The sequence below is a fragment of the Pinus tabuliformis genome, chromosome 7 (genome assembly GCF_031772625.1).
Source record: "Pinus tabuliformis cultivar Carrire ecotype Pingquan chromosome 7, CPIR1, whole genome shotgun sequence".
Lineage (NCBI taxonomy): Eukaryota > Viridiplantae > Streptophyta > Pinopsida > Pinales > Pinaceae > Pinus > Pinus tabuliformis.
In genome coordinates, this window is record NC_142293.1 from 67,552,559 (window position 1) to 67,574,734 (window position 22,176).

Below are 22,176 nucleotides of genomic sequence, written 5' to 3' on the forward strand. Positions count from 1 at the left end.
ATCAAGGGATTGGCCACCCGGCCTGGTCCCCGCAAGGTTGAGTTGCTCACCTCTGTTTGGCAAGCCAGTGAGAAAGTATACATCCGAGGGCTCTATCTCGAGCTGGTGCCCTCCAATGTAAAAGCATTGATCTTGAACGTTCCATCGCTCAACTAGCCATTCCAAAAATCTTACCTGGCCCCTCATGCCCGGTATGGTCCAATATTTGTACAATCCACATGTTCTTAAGGCATCCAGAGAGGGTTGGTGGTTAATCGCAGCTTCATCGTCTTCTACGTGCTCTCTCTCTCTCCAGTCTAACATGTTTTGGCCCCTGCACATCAAAAGAGTCAATTAGAAATTAATTTGAGAAAATTTGGTGGTTTTTTGAGAGAGTTAGGGTTTTGAAATGCGCCCTTTGCGGAAGACGCACCCCGGCTTTTTAGCACAGGGCGTCCGGACGCAGCTCGCCTGAAGGCGGACTGCGTCCCCAGACCTTTTTCCCGTGTGAGAAAAAGTCGGGGGACGCGGCTCACCCGAAGGGCACCTGCGTCCGCCGAGGGGCGCATTTTGAACCCAAAACCCCCCAAAAAATGAAACAGAGACCAAAAACAAAAAACTAAACGGATAAAAATGAAGAGTGGGATGTGTAAAATACCTCGGTGAAGCGGCGTTCGATTCCGACGGTCAGATTTTCCGCAGCAACCACGGGAAGTTTCTTGTCAAAAGCTCCTTTTTCAACCTCAACAGTGAAACGGTAAAAATGACATGGTAAAAGGTCTTTTTATAGGTTTTTTGGATGAATTAGTTCATTTTTTACCATGAAAAGATGTTTTCAAATGTATTTTTGCCTATTTTAAACAGGTATGAGTAATGTGTCGCTTTTGTGCAGGACGAAGGGATTTCAAGGGAAATTGTAATTTTTCACAAACAAAATTTCAGAGTCATCTTTTAAGCCCTTTTCTGACTCCTAAAACATGAAAAGATCGCCGAGTGTTTCTTTTTCACTCGTTAAAACGGAATTAAAAGACGGTCCCCTTTTAGCTCTTTTCTGACCGTAAAATCAGGAAAAGATTGCCGGGTTTTTGTCGTTTCAAACTCGATAAGGAAATAAAACGACGTGTCTTTGATCGCTTTTTACTTTTCAGGTCAACGATACTATTATGAAAGTACTCCTTGGTCGCAAGATCAAGCGGTTCCCCCAGGTATTATTTTATACTTTTTCGGGCTTGAGGGACACAAATATACGAAAAAGTTCAACGTGGAGTTTCCTTAAGTTTTTCAGACTCTCTAAAATTGAAAAACGCCGAGTTTCTCCTATACTGGGCTCGTTAAACTTTTACAGTAAAGGACCTGTTCAATTACAAACAGGAACGAACCACTCCTTCCTAGGGTTCGCATTTAAACTAGGTTGGACTCGTCCGAAGGATGAGCTTATAATCAAGCATATGTTATCCTCCTCAAGCTTGTTAAAAATAAAGAGGTACTTGCCAGAAATGGTGGGGGAAAAAAGAGAAGAATGAACCTATTTGTCACCTTTTGCCTCAGAAGAAACTTTATTACCGCTCTTGAACACGACACTTTTCATTCACCTGGGTTGGGAAATCTTTTACCTCACAGTTGACTAAATCACTTTGAAAATCTTTAACCGGGTTCAGGGATCAACTTTGAGTTATTCGTCACCAAACCATCTGTTGTGTCGTTATGTGTTCAAGAGGTCTGCAAGCAAAACTTTCATCTGCAAAATACTTGTCATCCATTGACCATCCCTGAGTCAGTCCTTACAGCAACATTTCTTCAACTTGAACAATGATTTCGTGTTGCAGGCTTGCCTGCAACGGGTCGCTTTCTATCGACATCGACACATTATCTAGAAAGATGACTTAGGAATCGACAGTACCTTGAAGTCTGCATGCATCAATGGCAGGTTTCTCGCCTTTGACGTCAGTTTACATCATTGACTTTCGATCAGAGGATTCCGTGAAGTGTTCGACATCAAAACATCTATTCACATTTCACGGGTTGTGCTTGGTACTTTGAGAACCATTGACATTACTGGTGGTTTCTCTCACGCTTGTTAACAGTTTACATCATTGACTGGTAATCAAGTGGTTTCTACCATGTTCGACATCGAATCATTTAATCACATGGCTAGAATCGTACCAATTCGGGAAGTAGAAGTGAAGACCCTGGATCTAGTTTCTACCATCCAGGCTGCGAGGAGTTTTGTATTCATTATCTATGTAGACTAATCATAAACAGATGGCTGCGTCCATACTGTGTCTACAAAAGTCTATAAAAATGATGTACTGCAAGATCATTCCTGTATCAGAATAGTTAGTCCATTAGTTAAAGTTTTGAATCTGAGTATGGGAATGCCTACCTCAGTGATGATATAATCTTATCCATGTATTTTGTGTTGAAAATTGCAGGTTCCAACCAGGCCATCCACAAGGCAATCCTTGAAATGATAAAGCGCTTCACCCTTCCTAGAATTACAAAACCCTATTCTATTCCAGGCTTCGCACTTTAGGGGGCAATCTGTTACACTAAAAAATGTCACCTTGACTACTTACAGTTAGTATGGCTCCAATCAACAAGTCATGCTACCCTCTTAGGCAAGTCTCATGCCTCTGTTATCCATCTCAAACTCAAAGAAGAGAGAAAGTCTTGTAAAAATCATGTTTATCTCTGGGGTCGCAGGTTCTCTCTAGCCTTACCTGCGGGGACGCTGACCATGTTCACAAAATATGCGTCCATGGACGCTCTGTATGTTAAGGGACAGGTGCGTCCCTCTGTAAAAGGCAAAATGCGCGAGTTTTATCTTGAAAAAGTTACTTGTGGTTACTTCTAGAACATTCTAGAGGTCGGTTTGATGAAATGGATGCGCCTCCAGTTGGTTCATGTATCTCTATTAAGGGGGAACTTATCCCATCAATAAGGGAGCTATCCCACCCATAGAGGGGGATGATCCCATTGATAGTGGACCTGAATAACCTCTTTACAGCACTATAAATGAAGGCATTGAGCCAGAAGGAGAGGAGGTTGGAGCTATACATTTTCTTTGGGTAAATGCTGCAGGATTTAGGTCTTCCATTAGAGCCTTTGTGAGGAGAGATTGTCTTCACTTGATTCTACTTGGGAGAGGGTGAGCTTTGTCAAAGTAGAGGAAAACCCTTGATGGACCCTGGGAGGAACTTGCACAACACCAAGGCCAGGTTGTAAGAGTTTCTTTGTTTCGTTATTAATACAAACTGGTTTATTTTTCTCAATAGCTTGTGTTAATGAGTTATTTCATGTGTTCCTTGGTCTGCATGTTGAATATATGTTTTATTATATGAAATGCAAGTGCTTGGTAATTGTTTGATTGTTTGTGGTTGCAGGAATTGACTTGAAGGAGGAGCTCATCCGGATCGTCAAGAACGGACTTCAACAACAGCGTTTTGGAATAAGGTAAGCCTAAACACTTGTAGTTTTCATGTTGTAAAAGGTGTATTTAGAGAAAGATCATTCCATTTTGTCTTGTTTGTCATTAGAATGTCTTAGACTTCTAGGAAGGTCAGTCGTGTCCGCACCCTTGACAGATTCCGTGTGACACCAGGTTCCTGTCAACTCAACCACATAGCATAACCCCGAGATTGTTGAGAAAATTGAACCTGTGACTGCTCAATAGTAAAGGTGCTTTAACAACGGGGACTGAACCAATTGAGCTAACCCTTGGGCTACATGAGAATTTTCTTTGAAGGAAGTTGAGAAATAATTTATACCTATTTAAGAATGTAACTAGTGTTAGTCTTCATAATTGTATTTGTGTCATGATGTAATGTATTTTCCAAAAGAAAGAAAAATAAATTTTATTATTAAATAAATTGACTTATTAAAGCATGGGTTTTATGCTTGGGTCAATTGTTTTTAGGTCAAAGTCTCCATTGAAGACTTCTATGGTATATGTAAAGAGTCCTTATCCATGTCATAATGTAGAAGACCCTTCTTGGGCTTTATTTGTGAAGAAAGAAATTTATTTTATTTATAATTACTTGTGAGTGTGATAGCTTCTTTTACTTCTTTATTATTTTATCTTTCATCAAGAAATTATACATATATGAAGATCACAAAACAAGAGACACAAGATATAGAACATGCCAGGGAAAAAATCCCCTCAAGGGGAAAACCCAGTCAATATAATTCTTCTGTTCAATAATATTCTTTGAGACTCTTTACCTTAAATAAAGACCAAACTTTACCTCCACACCATGTCAGCCTCCAAGATCTTCGACCCCTTCCAGCAACTTCAACTAGGCAGCAACTTCCGGCAAAATGCAACTTACGACAACAATGAAATTTTAGGAGACTTCGATCTCCCAACCTAGACCAGGAAACAGAGAGAGAGAGGCACCAAAAGTTTGATTTTCTTCTTCTCTAGAGACTCCCCAAAACTCGCACTTATTTTTTCCTCCCGTCAACAGACTTCACACTTCTCTACCTCTTCTTGAGATATCGAACTTGCTTGAGAGTGAGTGTTGGTGGCTAGATTCACATACTTTTACTCACCCTTTTACCCTATTATTTTTATCCATTTCACGCCAATAGTGGTTAATCGATATCTTAAAATGCACAGGTGTACCTCTTGTCATCTCTTTATGGACTATTGGTCAATGAAGCATAGTTGTAGGGGATTATTACCTAAGTGGCTTGCTAATTCAGTTATTTCTATAGATTTTAAGGGAGAATGATGAGGACCGTGATTTACTGGATGATACTGTCAAAGTTGGCGGTGTTATCCTTGGATATTGGCTGCAACGATGAATCAATCTTTCAAATGAAACACTGCTATCTTTTATATTATGTTTCATTCTGAAAACCATCATGTAATTAAAGGCAGGCAATGCCCTAATTCTAGGAGTTGTATTATTGACAAATTGTAATAAATTAGATTTGTAGGTTGTGAAAGCCATAACTATTAAGATTCGTTAAGGTTACAGGAGAAATACTCTAAATTTGAGTTTGTAACAACATACTTGTAATATTTCTTTAATTAATGATAGTTTGATCTTCTGAGCATATCGTGATTCATTGATCTTGCCACAACCCTGATCACGAAGTTGGGCCCACTCTTCTAACTAGGTGCTACTGGATTAGATGTGTGTTAGGTTTATTTTTGTGAGTTTATTATTGATGTGAATGTTTATTAGTGTGTTGTTGTGAGTCCTAATTGTTGTTACTCTTATTGTTGTTACAATTATTACTTGTTATTACTCTTATTTGTTGTTACAATATTTATTTATGTTACACATTGATGAATTTATAATTGATGTTCATTGTTGGGTAGGGAAACTGTGGCTTGCACATACAGTGCACGATAGTCTTGAAACAACGGGTAGAATCCTGGGTTTATAATTAAATGTGGATTGGGTGAATTGCATAATTCATACTTGGACACCAACATTTTGGAATCGTTTCTAGGGAGGCTATCAAATGCGTGAAAGTACAACTAATATTGACCATAGGACTGATTTCTCGTCCTGGGGAAGGAAGCTTACACCTTGCTCCAGGTCCTGAGTATTAAATCATTTGGTTGTTTGGTTTCTTGGTTTTCTTGTCTTTTTGTAGGATTATTCTCTCGTCTTGGGGAAGGAAGTTTTTATCTCCTTACACTAGGTCTGGAGCATTATATTTCTTTGTTCTTCTTTCATAAGTATTCCTATCTCATCCTGGGAAGGGAAGTTTTATTTTTTGCCTTGTTTAAGGTCCTGAGCTTGATTTTTGTGATTTGTTTATATTCTTTATATTGTTTTCTTTAGCGGCCACTCTCTCGTCCTGGGGAGGGAAGTTCTTATCCTACTTCAGGTCTTGAGATTTTAATTTGTTTGAATGTTTCCCTTTTATTTTCTGATTGTATGAACAAAGACACCAATAAAAGGGGCAGAGGGAGACCCTTGAAAAGAAAAGGGGTTGATTTGGGCAGAAAAACTTACATCCAAGAGATCATCTCAAGGGCTGAGTTTGGAACATCGTCACTAGTTTCTTCTAGGGTAAGATATCATATGAGGTCTAGAGGACAATTAGTTTCACAACCAGAACCTCCTCCAATAGCAGAAGTGCAATTCGGGGAAGAAGAAGTAGCAAGAAGAGGATATGAGGAACTGCATATTGCAAGTCTAGAGGAAGAAGATTTGAGGGAATTCTTGGCACTGTTTGATCAGGGGAGTGTTGTTAAACAACTTCCATCACCTGTTATAGGACAACCAGAGCTAGAACCTATTGAAATTCCAATTAGGTATTGGCATATATTCATGGCTCCTGTAACTTCTTCGATTTTCCCAATTGGAGATATCAGAGGTGATGCCCCTATGAAGCTTATTCCTTTGACAAATCTACCTAATTTCCATGGTCTTACTTTCGAAGATCTAGACACATTCCTTTTTGAATTCGACGTTGTTTGTCGGGCGTATGATTGCATTTCTGATGCTCAGAAATTGAAGATATTCCCCGATGATTTGTAGGGCACAACTTTGAGATGGTTTATGGGTTTAGGAGGAAAATATATTGCTACATGGGATGATATGAAGACGATTTTCCTCGAGAAATATCATGACTGCTGCAAATCCCAGGATGTAAAGGAAGAAATTTTTAAGATTATGCAGAAAGAGGATGAGAATATGGAAGATTTTGTGGAACATTTTCAATATAGTTTGCAGAGATCAGGCCATAGAGACCTGGATAAGAATATCTTGAAGATAAATTCTCTCAAAGCACTGAGGGAAGAATCTCTGGAGCTATTGAACATAGTAGGGAAAGGATATATATCAAAGGAATAATTTGATACCATATGTGAATTATGCATCAAGTGTTCACGAGGGGTTGCGAGACAGAGGCAGGTAATCCAAACTCTTAAAACATCTAGGATGGAGTTACAAAGGCTGAAATTGGGAGTCTGCTGGACAACCTGAGAACCGATATCTTGAGCACATTATCATCGCAGCTAGACATGTTGCAGGAAATGTAGAAGCATATGGAAGCAAAGAAGGCTATGTCTATTATCTTCCCTCAATGCAGGAAGAAGCATCCGTTGAAGGAATGTCCATTAAATTTTGTGGAGACTTGTGCGATATGTGAACAGAGTCATTCCACTAGAAATTTCCCATGTCTTCCTAGATTGAAGGAAGTCTTTCAGGGAACAAATGAAGAAGTAGATCAACTTTATTTTATGGGATCAAGGAAACCATGGCGACCACGACCGCCGAACATGAATCAAGGTATGCCTGAAGTCAACATTTTAATAATATGAATTTTGGTCAGTAGTGTATACCTTTTTCACCTTCTTGGTTGTAGTCTTACCAATATCTGATTCCTTGGTGATCTAAATTTGAAACTACTTGAAATTTGTTTGCAAGGTATTCAATTCAGAATTAAACATGTTTAAAAGATTTCCATGTCTTGCAGAAAGAAAACACATGAAACTTTCAGCTGTTCATGACCCATTTAAGCATAGCAGAGTTATTTCCTTTTACTATTTAACAAATTAAAACAAATTTGTTCTGCAAAATAAATCAACCAAAAATGCAAAAGAAGTTGATAAAGTAGTTCACCCCCTCCAGGGCTACGTCTGCTGGGTCCAAAGCTCCCAACCGGGCTTGTCCTTGTTTTTATTAAATGCTCAAATTGAAAATACAGCTGAATAGAAGCATCTACAGGAGAAGTAGATGGTAAAAATGGATTCAGAACACTTGAATCCTTCAGGATTGACTATTGGATCACCTCCAATGGATACCTGCAACCCTATACAGTCTTCATAAAACTGGGCCCTGGTGGCTCCTAGAACTTTCATGGCTCCAAAACCTCTGAAAATGACCTCAGATGGCTATAAGACCTGCACCAATGGCTTCCGAAGGTCGAAAATACCCAAAATAAAAAACAAATTCATCCAAAACCGACTTTCCTAGCCAAAGTTATGGCCATTTAAAGTTTCTCCAGTTTGCCCCTAGAAAAACTCCAGCTAACTTTAGTTAACTCCAGTTAGCTCCGCCAATTATGGCGGGTCCGCCAAATTTGGCGCTCCAGCCAAAATTCCGCCAACTTAACTGCAGTTACATTTAATGTTTGGTGGTTTCCTCGGATTTCGTGCCCAGCGGAATATTCCTTTTTTAATTTTTTTTGAAAATTAAAATTTCTAATGTTATGGACAAATTCTTCTTTTTGCCATAACTTCCTCATACGGCGACCGTTTTTCAAACCATTTACAGCGCCGGAATCGGGAAGACGAGAAATTTCCAGTCATTCAACTTTGAACCAGTTCTAAGCACTTTAAATTTTGAGCATTTTACGACACTTAGGACATGAGCACCTGATCACGCCTCCCCATTGGGAAGCTTTTGGACCCCAAAAGCCTTCAACTACCTGTTAAAGAGGTGAGGGTACAACTCCCTCACTCTGTCCACCTCCATCCACTTTGCCTTGTTCGGTTTGCTGCCTTTGAAACCAACCCGAACATAATCTACACTGCCCCTTCTTGAAGTGTGTGTCCTTCTGTCAAGGATTGTATCTTCTTTCAGCTCATCTAAGAATTCTGGCGAGAAATCTTCTATAGATGGCAGCTGAACAACACTTTCATGATCAGAAATCAAAGGAGGTTCATACAAACGTAAGTTCTCCACATTGACAACAGAATACATTTGCATGTAGGAAGGCAAATCTAATTGAAAAGCATTATTTCCAACCTTCTTGAGGATTTTGAATGGACCATAACGAATAGGCTTCAGCTTTTTACCTTCTCCTTGCATCCTTTCCTTACTAGTGTACAGCCATACCTCATCTCCTTCTTGAAACTTGTGATCGACTCTATGCTTGTCGTGTCTTTCCTTGTACTTGCCTTGACTCTTCTCAAGCTGTTCTTGAATTTGCTGATGTATTTGTTGAATCCTTTCAATGAATGAACGAGCTTTGTCAATGTCACTATGTCCCTCAATGGCAACATCTTTCTCAAGAATGAAATCAAGAGGTGATTTTGGCAAATATCCAAAACAAGCTTCAAACGGTGAGGTGTTTGTGGAAGAGTGCTTGGCACGATTGTAAGCATGTTGTACGTAGTGCAAATGTTCATCCCAAAGCTTGGGATGCTTGCTGCAATAACCTCTCAAGAGGTGCACAATGGTTCTGTTCACAACTTTGGTTTGTCCATCTGTTTGCGGATGGAAAGCAGTACTTTTCTTCAACTTTGTGTCCATCATCTCCCATAGGTTGGACCAAAAATTCCCCACAAATCTGGAATCCCTGTCACTAATAATGGAAGTAGGCAAACCAAAGTGAATCCATACATGATGAAAAAATAATTCAGCAGTTTGTTCAGCAGTTATAGTTTTCTTACAAGGCATAAGTATACACATTTTGCTGAAACGATCAACTACTACATATAAATAATCACGCTGCTTTCGAGATTTTGGCAAACCTCCTACAAAATCCATAGAGATGCTCTCCCATGGTCTAGAAGGTATCGGCAAAGGAGTATACAAACCAAAATTCCTGTTGCTAGGCTTGCTTGTAGCACATAATGAACAACCTCTTATGAACCTTGAAACAGAATCTACCATGCGAGGCCAATAGCAATACCTCTGTAGATGTGCAATTGTTTTGCTCACACCAAAATGGCCAGCAATAAGAGAAGAATGAGCTTATCTTATGACATTTATCCTCTCCCCTTGTGGTATACACAACTTGCCCAAATGAAACAGCAAATTGTTATGCATGTGATAGTCATTTTCCTCTACATGATTTCCTTTACTCAAGTTAGCATACACATCTTTAAAGTCATCATCAGATGCATATTGTTCTATGTAACTATCATGTACAATGGAATCATTCTTACGTAAAGTAATAGCACCAATAATAGGCTTTGAAAGCATATCAGCAACCTTATTCAAAGTACCTTTCTTATACCTTATTACCAAATGGAACTGTTGGAAGAAGCCCATCCATCTGAAGTGTCGTGACTGTTGTAACTTGCTTTGTGATTGCAAGTACTGTAAGGGCTGATGGTCGGTATGTATAACCGTTTCTTTTCCCATCAAGTAGTGTTTCCACTTTTTGACGCTTTGTACCAAGGCATACAACTCCTTATCATATGTAGGATAATTTACAACAGCACCATTAAAAGTTTCAGAATGAAAAGCAATAGGCTTACCATGCTGTAGAAGAACTGCACCCATAGCATAATCACTAGCATTAGTTTGTATCTCAAATGGCTATCTCAAATCCGGTAATGCAAGGACTGGAGCTGAACTAATATTCTCTTTTAAAGATTCGAAAGCTTTTTGCTGCTTGCCTCCCCATTGGAAAGCATGCTTCACACTTGTCACTGCATGCATAGGAGCTGCTATAGAGGAGAAGTTAGAGATAAACTTCCTTCAATATTGAGCTGCACCCAAAAAACTTCTTACCTCTATTATGGATTTGGGAGTAGGCCACTTCACAATAGCCTCAATCTTAGCAGGATCAATTCTCAAAGCACCTCTTCCTACTATGTGTCCCAAATAAACCAAAGAAGTCTTTCCAAATTCACACTTTGACATTTTAAGAAATAACTGATTCTTCTTCAAAACATCAAGTACTTTTCTAACATGCATGACATGATCTTCTCTAGACTTGCTGAAAATTAAGATGTCATCTAAGTAGACAATAACGAAATCATCAAGAAAAGGACACAAGACATCATCCATTACCCGCATGAAAGTTGCAGGTGCATTGCACAAACCAAACGGCATCACAAGCCACTCAAAGAGTCCTTGTTTGGTTTTAAATGCTGTCTTCCAAATGTCACTTTCTTCAATTCTTACTTGATGATATCCACTGCGCAAGTCTAGCTTAGTGAAATATCGAGCATATTTCAGCTGGTCTAGCAAATCATCTATCCTTGGGAGTGGGTAACGATTCTTTACCGTTATCTTGTTCAAGGCCCTGAAATCAACACACATACGCCAAGTGCCATCTTTCTTTGGAATCAATATAATCGGTGACCCACATGGCGAAGTACTTGGCCTTATGAAACCCTTGTCCAACAAGTCCTTGATTTGCTTCTTTATTTCATCATTCTCCATAATAGACATGCGGTACATGCCTATGTTTGGAAGAGGACAATCTGGACGCAAATGGATTTCATGCTGAATCTCCCTCTTAGGAGGCAAACCTATTGGCTCCTGAAACATCTCATGATATGCATCAACTACATCATACAGATCTGATTTAAGTTTTGGATCACAATTGTCAAATGACTCATGATTCACATCAACCTTGGGCTTAATCATAAGAAGAACAAAATTCTTACTTGAATTGACCAGCCTTTTTACCTGTCCTGCATTCACCATCACTATATTTGTCTTCTTGCGATGAGCTCTAACAATGAACTCCTTGCCATCTTTGAACATATGATATTTGTTTTCATGGCGATGAAAGATAGCTTTCCTGTCAAACAAGTAAGGACTTCCCAAAACAATTCCTGCTATATCAAAAGGTACCACATCAAGTTCAACTGTGTCAATAAAATGTGCAGTAATTGCAAAGCGCAATGTGCACTTTCTTGAAACTTGGAAATTTGCATCTTTGCAAATCCATCCAAGTGGATATGGCTTCGGATGTGGAAACGTCTCAAGTTTAAGCTGCTTGACCAAGTCCTCTGATATAAGGTTTGCTTGTGACCCACTATCAAAAAGTGTGTCAATTTTAGTATGTTTTGAAATCACCCTCACATGAAACAGTTCAATTCTTTCTTCCTCATTAGGAGCTTGTACATGGTAGTTTGAGGTACTAGTGCTGGCTTGAGTTTCAATTTCTTTTCCCTTCAAGTTTTTTAAACCCATGGCTGTAATTTTGGTTTCATCACCTGAATCTTCCCCTAAATCTTGTGGTGTAGATGTAGTAGCAGCAGTTTTCTGTTTCCCTTTGGATTTGTTAAATTGAGGTCTTTTCTCAGGATATAATTTCCAACAGTTTTTCTCCTCATGGCCTGGTTTAGAACAGTGTTTACAGATCACTTTCTCACTCTCCTGTTTGACAGATGCATTCTTTTTGCTCTTTCCCTTGGAGGTTTTCTCTTTGTTTTTCCCCTTGGGGGGCTTGTTTCTACCCTCTTCAAATGTGTTTTTTCCCCTTGCCTCTAAATGGGTAGCTTGGACACAAACCTCGTCCAGGATAGTAGGGTTAAACATCAAGATGGTGTGTCTAAGGTAGCTATGCAAGCCACCGATGTATTTCAGCAAGGTTTCTTGGGTCTGTAAATCTACCCCTAACAAGAGAGTTCTTCTCTTGAATTCTTGGGTGTAGTCTTGGACACTCTGACCCTTAAGTTGTCTGAAATTTTGCCAATTCATAATGGCCTTCTGCATGTGAGCAAGAGGATAAAACTGTTTTTTAATGGCTAATAGAAATGAAGGCCATGTTAAGGTAACCTTACCAAATTTCTTGATCTCCTCTTTAGTCTTGGCCTCCCACCAGACCAATGCTGCTCCATCCATTCTCAAAGAAGACAACTGAATCTTTGTGGCATCATCATGCATATTTTGGATCCTCAAGTAAACTTCCAACTACCTAATCCAGTTGTCAAGCTTTTCTGCATTCACTTCACCATTAAACATAGGTAATTCAAATTTTACATCAAGCTTCAAAAAAGGACTTTTTCCAGAGGATCTATGCTTATGAACAGAAGAAGACGAGGATGAAGAGGAAGAAGGTGAAGATGGGGGTGGTGGATCACCATTTCCTCCATGTCCTTTCTTGGAATGATCATCATCCTTCTTACCTCCTGAAGAGCCCTCTCCTTCATGTGGATGTTTGGACCCTTCTCCAGCCAATTTCTCATTTCTTTCTTGGTACAATATCCTCACCATTTCAGTGAGGTCCAAGAAAGCCTTTCTGAAGACTCTTTCTTCTTCTCTTGGATCTGTCTCTATAGGAATTTCTCCTTCATGTTTAGACATCCTTGAAGCTTCTGCTGAGACTCTTGAGGGTGAAATTGAAGGTGGAGGTGATGGCTCTCTGGCCTTCCTTGACTGAGGATTCTCTCGTTCTCTAGTCAACTGTCCTTCCCCTCTTTTAAGTTTCAACCTGGTAAGCATCAATACTTTGGAAGACAGTTAGAAGATCTTTGCACAAAACCCTGAGCTCTGATACCAACTTGATCTGAATTTGAAACTACTTGAAATTTATTTGCAAGGTATTCAATTCAGAATTAAACATGTTTAAAAGATTTCCACGTCTTGCAAAAAGAAAACACATGAAATTTTCAGCTGTTCATGACCCATTTAAGCATAGCAGAGTTATTTCCTTTTACTATTTAACACATTAAAATGAATTTTTTCTGCAAAATAAATCAACCACAAATGCAAAAGAAGTTGATAAAGCAGTTCACCCCCTCCAGGGCTACGTCTTCTGGGTCCAAAGCTCCCAACCGGGCTTGTCCTTGTTTTTATTAAATGCTCAAATTGAAACTACAGCTGAATAGAAGCATCTACAGGAGAAATAGATGGTAAAAATGGATTCATAACACTTGAATCCTTCAGGATTGACTATTCGATCACCTCCAATGGATACCTGCAACCCTATACAGTCTTCACAAAACTGGGCCCAGGTGGCTCCTAGAACTTTCACGGCTCCAAAACCTCTGCAAATGACCTCAGATGGCTGTAAGACCTGCACCAATGGCTTCTAAAGGTTTAAAATACCCAAAATCAAAAAAACATTCGCCCAAAACCGACTTTCCTAGCCAAAGTTATGGCCATTTAAAGTTTCTCCAGTTTGCCCCTAGAAAAACTCCAGCTAACTTTAGTTAACTCCAGTTAGCTCCACCAATTATGCGGGTCCGCCAAATTTGGCACTCCTGCCAAAATTCCGCCAACTTAACTGCAGTTACATTTAATGTTTGGTGGTTGCCTCGGATTTCGTGCCAGGCGGAATATTCCTTTTTTAATCTTTTTTGAAAAATTAAAATTTCTAATGTTATGGACAAATCCTTCTTTTTGCCATAACTTCCTCATACTGCGACCATTTTTCGAACCGTTTGTAGTGCCAGAATCGGGAAGACGAGCACTTTCCTGTCATTTAACTTTGAACTAGTTCTAAGCATTTTAAATTTTGAGCATTTTACGACACTTAGGACATGAGCACCTGATCACCTGGAAACCCTGGTATACTCAATCTGGTCCAAATTCTTCATGGTCCTAGAACTGGCGTGGACCTCCTCCTCCTTCAGGACAATTCTCCCAAACTATGCCACAACAACAGCTATAATCGCCTGCTAATGCACCCACTAGTAATATTCCTCTTCATCCTCAACTTCTTCTCCGACCCAATCCAAATCCAAATAACAGAGGGGCTCAACAGGTTGAGACACTTAACCTCCCGGCATATAGTATTGGCACTATGGAATGCAATGAATTAAATCTTCGATCTGGTTGGGTGGTCAATACTCAAACTTCACCTATAATTGTTGAGCATATCGATGATGAAGTCTCAGGACTAGAACAAAGAAAGATAGGGGATGAGCCAACACAGATGCCTATAAAGAAAAAAACCCCTTCACAAACTATTGTTACTAGAGGATGTCAGACTGGTCCACCTTATCCGGAAAGATTTTCTTTGAGCAAACAAAGTCCTCATCTTGAATTTGACTTTTTAGGGGAATTGCAGAATTTATTCGTTAAAATTCTGTTACTTCAGGTTATGAAGGATGTACCAATTTATGCTAAGACAATTAAAGAATATTGTTCTAAGAAACCTGGCAGGAAACCAAATGACCCACTTACTATTCATGTTATGGGTAAATTATCAGATAAAATGATGGGTAAATCCATACCTGTCAAATATGGGGATCCTAGGAATCCTATTCTGACAGTGCATATTAAGGGGGTGGATATCCCAAATGTACTGGTAGATTTGGGGGAATTGATTAATGTTATAACCTCTGCAACTATGATCACCTTGGGTCTACAGAACCTTAAACCAACTCCCACCGTCCTAGAATTGGCAGATCTGTCTACTATTAGACCGGTAGGGAAGATGGAAGATATCACTATTTTAGTAGACTCATGGTAGTACCTCGTTGAACTTTTGGTTTTACATACCAAATCCCCAGTCGGTGGTCATCCTTTGATTTTAGGAAGATCTTGCCTCACAACCGCAAATGCTTACATTGGGTTTCAATCTAGAAACATGGTAATATCCAATGGGGAAGTTACATATAACCTTATCCTTTACCCCCATGCAGAACCAAGTTCATTAAATGAATCCAGATTTAGCTTGATACAAAAGTCTCTACCTACCAAAGGGCCTGAATCTGAGAGTGAAGAAGTTAGACCCATCCTTACCATTAGCCAGCCTCTCTATTTTAAACATGAAATGGAATACAATGCCATTAGCACCTTTCTCAGCAATCCTGACTCCGTTTCTGATTCAAATCGTTAGCTATTAGAAACTGTCATGAGCTACAATGTTCAGGAAGATATTGAACTAGAAACAAAAGTATAAAACATTCCTAGAATTGTACCTCGTAATAATGCTCCTGTAGAAATTGAACTAGGGAAAACATTGAATATTAATCCTGACATTTCACATTCCCAATCCGAATAGTTGTTGAAAGTCCTTCGGGAGCATAAATAAGCTTTTTCTTGGGAGTATACCGATATCAAATGCATCCCTGTTGATTTATGTACTCATCATATATACATTAAATAGGAATGTCGACCTATTAGGAAGCCACATAGAAGAATGAATCTTTCCTTAAAAAACATTGTCAAACATGAATTGTAGAAGCCATTAGATGTGGGTTTTATTTATCTGATATCAGACAGTCAATTGGTTTCCCCACTGGTAATTGTTCCTAAGAAAAATGGAAAGTGGCAGATTTGCGTTGATTACATGGAACTAAACAAAGAAACTCAAAAAGACCATTTTCCCTTACCCTTTATTGACCAAGTCCTTGATACATTAGCCGGGAAGGAGTTTTTCTCCTTTCTGGATGGATTTAGCAGATACAATCAGATACAAATAGCTCCTGAGGATCAAGACAAAACTACCTTCACATGCCCTTTGGGGAACCTTTGCCTACCTATTCCTTCCATTTGGCCTTTGTAATGCATTTGCTACCTTTCAAAGGGAAATATTAGGAATTTTTTTTTATCTGGTTAATGATAGTGTTGAGATTTATATGGACGACTTGACCCCATATGGGGATTCCTTTATAGAAGCTTTGGAAAACTTAGAGAAAGTACTTGAAATATGCAAGAAAGCACATTTTTCTCTTAGTACAGTCAAATTTCATATGATGATTAAAGAAGGAACAATGTTGGGGCACTCGCTTTCAGCTGCAGGAATTCGGGTTGATCATGAGAAGGTAGAGGTAATCTTAAAATTTCCTATGCCTAAGACACCGACATAGGTATGAAAATTTATTGGTTATGATAGCTATTATAAGAGTTCCATAGAATTTTTTTGTAAAATAGCGTTCTCACTTTTTCAATTGCGACCTAAGGATGCAAAATTTGTGTGGACAGGTGAATGTGAAGCAAATTTTATAGAAATCAAAGAACTAGTCTACAAGGATTTGATATTACGCGGCCCTGACTGGAAACTCCTGTTTCACATATCTACTAATGATTCTCAAACAATAGTAGGGGTGGTTTTGGTGCAACAGGAGGACAAGAAACCGTATGCAATTTACTATGTCAACAAGTATTTAACCCCCTCTGAATTAAACTATACGGTAATTGAAAATGAGTACTTGGTTGTCATTTATGCTATAAATAAATTTCAGCATTATATCATAGGATATGCTACTTTCATGCACACTGATCATACAACTATCAGGTATCTGATGAACAAACCCATAACCCCTAGTCACGTTACAAGGTGGTTACAATTAATTCAAGAATTTGATATTACCATTGTAGATAAACCAAGGAAAGAAAATGTAGTTACAGATTTCCTATCTAGGATGGATACTAGTGTTGAAGGTACAACTGTAGAGGATAATTTTCCAGATGAACATATTTTTTCAATTTCTACTCACACTCCTTTGTATGCATGTATTTCTAACTATCTTGCTACAAGAAAGGTGCCTCAACACTTGCCTTTCAGAGAACAATGAAGGATTATCCATAATAGTGCTCGTTATTCATGGATATAGGGATATCCCTTTTACATAGGATCTGATAAGCAAATCCGGCGCTGCATAGGTGGAGATGACATCTATGATGTCCTGAAAGCTGTTCATGATGGTCCATGTTGGGGACATTTTGCAGGTAAGTGGACTGGTCATAAGTTGTTACAAATGAGATACTGTTGGCCTTCTATTTTTCGTGATGCAAGGAAATATGTTAGAGGGTGTGATAGTTGCCAACAAATGGGTCAACCTAATCGGGAAGATGAAATTCCATTACAGCCCCAACTAGCTCTTCATCCCTTTGAAAAATGGGCTGATTTCATTGGGCCTTTTAATCCGCCTTCACAGGAGCAAGTTCACATTATGATTTTCACAAATTAGGTGGCAATGTGGGTAGAGGCCAAGGATGTTATGAAAGCAACATAATAGGTTGTCTCAAACTTTTCATTTGAAGAAATTATTGCATGGTACAAAGCTCCTAAAGAGATAGTTTCATATGGAGGGGCACAATTTACATCACATCTGATAGGAGGACCTATGAAAAACTATGGAATCAAGCATAGGGTAACATCTCCATATCACCCTCAAGTGAATGGTCAAGTCAAAAGCAAAAAAAAGGTACTAGAGTATATTCATACAAATATTGTAGTGAACCATCGCTAGAATTGGTCTGAAAATCTTCCTGAGGCACTGTGGGCGTATAGAACAACATGGCAGAACACACTAGGGTTTTCACCATATGATATTGTCTATGGGAAATCCCCTTTTTTCTAGTGGAATTTGAAATTAAGATTCTGAAGACAACCCTTGAAGTAGGCTTAGATCTTTCAGAATCCCAGAAACACTAACTGGAACAGTTGAATTATGAGCTGGATGAAATTCGTTTGGTAACTATCTAGAATACTGCTCCAATCTAGCAACAACGAACTAAATGACACGATAAATTTATTAATAAAAAGGTGTTTCAAAGAGGGGATTGGACATTACTCAATGATTCTCGATTCAAGGAATTTAAGGTTAAATTCTTCTCCATGTGGATGGGACCATATGAAGTTGAGATAGTGATCGATATTTGGCCCATTAGACTTACAACAATTGATGAGGCACATAGTCCCTTGATCATGAATGGACATCACCTCAGATTATATCACCGTCCAGCTTAAAGAGACTCCTTTATTAAGTATCTCTCTCATAACTGTCATTTTGAAGTTATTAGTGCAAGGAATCCCTCCTCCGCACCCCTAATCTATATATATATCTATCTATATATATATATATATATATATATATATATATATATATATATATATATATATATATATATATATATATATATATATATATATATATATATATATATATATATATATATATATATATATATATATATATATATATATATATATATATATATATATATATATATATATATATATATATATATATATATATATATCTATATATATATATATATATATATAATAAAATGTTGTTACTACTCTATCAATATTTTTCTTGCAGGTACCTTACTGGCGCTATTACTCCTCCGGTGTTGTTACTCTGATGATGGTAATGTTTTCTACGTACTTCACTAGTGTTGTTACTGTGATGATGGCAATTTTGTCAAAGTAATTCATTGGTGTTGTTACTCCTCCGATGTTGTTACTTTGATCGTGTTGATTTTGAATAAGTACTTCAATAGTGTTGTTACTCCTCCGATGTTGTTACTCCATCGCGATTTTGTCTAAGTACACTAGTGTTGTTACTGCTCCAGCGATGTTACTCCTCTGGTGCTGTTACTCCACCAGTATTGTTACTCCATCGCGATTTCGTCTAAGTACCCCAGTGTTGTTACTCCATCGTGATTTTCATCTAAGTACCCCAGTGTTGTTACTCCTCCAGTGTTGTTACTCCGTCGAGATTTTAACTAAGTGTTCAAGAGGTGTTGTTACTCGTCGAGTGTTGTTACTCCCTTGATGCTATTACTCCTCGGGTGTTGTTACTCCCTCTGATGTTTTTACTCCTCCGCTGTTGTTACTTCGTCAAGGTAAGTCACCAGGTACATCCCCGATCGACTTTGTGGGTTTGATTAATAATTCATGTGACATGACTTGATATGACCGTGGAAGGTCATCCCTCAGTTGGGGGGAGGTACTATAATAAATGAAAAAGATGCCATAATGACTTGTTATTATTATTATTAAACCTTGTGCTAAGCGCCTCCACCATACTTCGCATGATACGCATATGCATCGGGACTTGAAGTTAGTACTATTATACTAATGAATGGTCCTTTCCAATGCTATGAAGTAATTACCATAATTACCATTTATCATTACCATTATCCACCATGATTTTTCCACATTTTGCCGTTATCCTCCTTGTTTTCACTTTCACGGCACTCCATTGCTATCACAACTCTCACTGAAAATCTACCTGTAAAAATTCCTCCTTGACGGTCTGTTGTTACTTTGAAGTGTCGTTATAGAGCCATTGCAGAATGGGTGGACAGTCTGTGAGACATGAACTAGAGAGCACAGAGTAGGTTCGATGCAATGCAGATTTTTGGCAAGTCTTCTTGGATGCAAGGTGCCATGTGTATTTTGAGAGGCTACAAGGATTTGATGAAGCCATCAAATTTGAATTTGTGTTAGACCTGGAAGGAAATCATTCTAGATTCCATGGGCTAGATATTTCTGTCACAGAGGAAGCTATTTCGATTGCCAGAGGAGGTCAGAAATGGTTCTCTTGGAAGTCTCCTCTGCCAGAGTTTCCATAATTATTTTTGCAGGCTGGGGAGACAATGGTCTAGAAACGAAGAGGGCATGATTTTAAATCTATGCCATACCCATGGGATGAGATGGCATATTTTGTTATGAGGTATGTTACTTGTGAAGGTTGTTTCTCTACACTTTTTAAATATCATTTCAAACTCCTTGCATGCCTTTGGTTTTGGCATGTGCAGGTTCATTCTTTATACATGCCATACTTTCTATGGAGAAGCATTCACTTAATGGCGCAATCTACCCGCCACTCTCGACAACCATTAGTGGTTCTCACAAATCATGGGTTGGTTAGATTATTGGTGGCACATACTTTGTCCCAAACATCCATGGCTTGGCCACAATTCACCTAGCTAGAGGAGGAAGAACTTGCAGGTATGATGCTTACAAGGGAGGAGGAAGAAGACATAGCAATGGAAGAAGAGGCCACAAACAACTTTGTTCCAGCGTCACCTGTTGACCCAATAGAAATAGACACAATGGAGATATAAGAGAGTGTAGTCGAAGCTTCTCCACAAGAACCAGTGTCATTTGCCAATTTAAGAGGAGAATCACCACATGTTCAAGTAATTGAAGAACCTCTAGTCGAAAATGTAGGTGGTGCTGACACATAATAACTAGCACCACCAGTTCAAGCAGTTGAAGAACCTTTGGATAGAAATGTAGGTGCTACTACCACACAAGAACCAACACCACATTAAAAATTGAATGTGGGACCTTTGGAGGAAACAGGGGTTGCAGTTGGCACCACTCCACAAGAGACAGTGTCGGTTGCTAGGTAGAAGGACAAGTTGGAATAAGTACAGGCAAAAAGAGAAAAAGGGAGAATAGAACAACCAGTGAACACAGAACAAGAGAAAAGAGGGACTGCATCAGCAGGCATTGAGAGAATGAAAATTAACGAGATTATTACTCGCTTTCCTTTTCTTGCATATTTTCCAAAAGGGCTAAGGAAATCTTGTTCCTCTAGACACACGGAGAAAGAAGAAGCTTCTCCCCTAATCCTAAAATTTGTTGGAACAGCTAAGGGCACAATTATCAATATTGTTATTCAAAAACCAGTGTCGATTGGTGAAATAATTGAGCAAATTGAAGGATTGGTGGTCAGTACTGCCACACAAGAACCAATGTCGATCGAAGGACAAAATGAAGAAGTTATGGCTGGTACTGCTTCTACAAAGACCATGCCTGAGCAGATGGAAGAGAGCGTTGCTGATCGGACTAACCTGCAAGTGTTAGAAACCATTCTTGAGTAGATGGAGGAGGATGTTGCTGATAAGACTTACCCACAAGGGTTAGAAAACATTGCTGAGCAGATGGAAGAGGACATTGTTGATCAGACTAACCCGCAAGGGTTAGAAACCATTGCCGAGAAAATGGAGGAGGATGTTGCTGAGAAAACTAACCCACAAAGGCTAGGAACCATTCTTATACAGATGGAAGAGGATGGTCAGGTAGCAGAGAAACTACAAGAAGAAGGTGTCAAAGCCACTACCCCACAACACCCTGTAGTGAATCCAGAGACGCAAAGGGAAGATGTAGAGGTCCTGAGACTTGAGGAAGGAGATGGTGGATTTGTTCCCTGAGTCGAGGAACAAACGAAAGAAATCAGAGTAAGAAAAAAACCATTTGCGAATTTTGTCAACATCAACCTGCCAATCCCTTGACTAGATGTGAGACCTGTGGAAGAATTTGTTGTGAAACAAGAGTTCATCGAGCAATGTGTGAAAAGGAGACCCCCTCTTAAGGAAAGATATCAGGCACAATTCAGAGAAAGCATGCAGTTGAAATTGGAAATCATTAAGTTGAGAAAATAGATACAAGTGACGAAGAACAGGAAAAACACTGTGAAGCCCTGGCCTGAAACTGTTTCAGTGGAAGCACAGACCGAAGATAGGCCAACGACTTCAGTGGATGCATAGATAGAGTTATTTTTTAATATGATCGAGGCGCGAGAATTTGTCATGTCTGTAGAAATTCAAAAGTGGAAAAATACAACAACTTGCTTTCAATGAGGGACCATTCTTTTGGAAGCACATCGAGAAGGAATAAGGAAAACTCACGAGCAAGCTGTGAAAACAATATATGACTACATAGAACAGATAGAGAAGGAAATGTGGAAGTAGGAGAGACAACAGAAGTGAATTAAGGGACTGGAAGAACAAGTGAAGCTTTTAAAGGTCGAAAAGGAAGACATGTTTACTTTGGCACAAAAGGCAATGGCTTGCCCCCTTTCTCATAGCTACACCCTGTTCCTTCATGAACAATATC

At 39.0% G+C, this 22,176-nt stretch overlaps 1 pseudogene; it reads left to right on the top strand.

The window, feature by feature from the left end:
* The window catches only part of LOC149245241 (geraniol 8-hydroxylase-like), a 53,458-nt pseudogene extending 48,673 nt beyond the window's left edge, over window positions 1-4,785 (top strand).
* The last annotated feature ends 17,391 nt before the right edge of the window (window positions 4,786-22,176 follow it).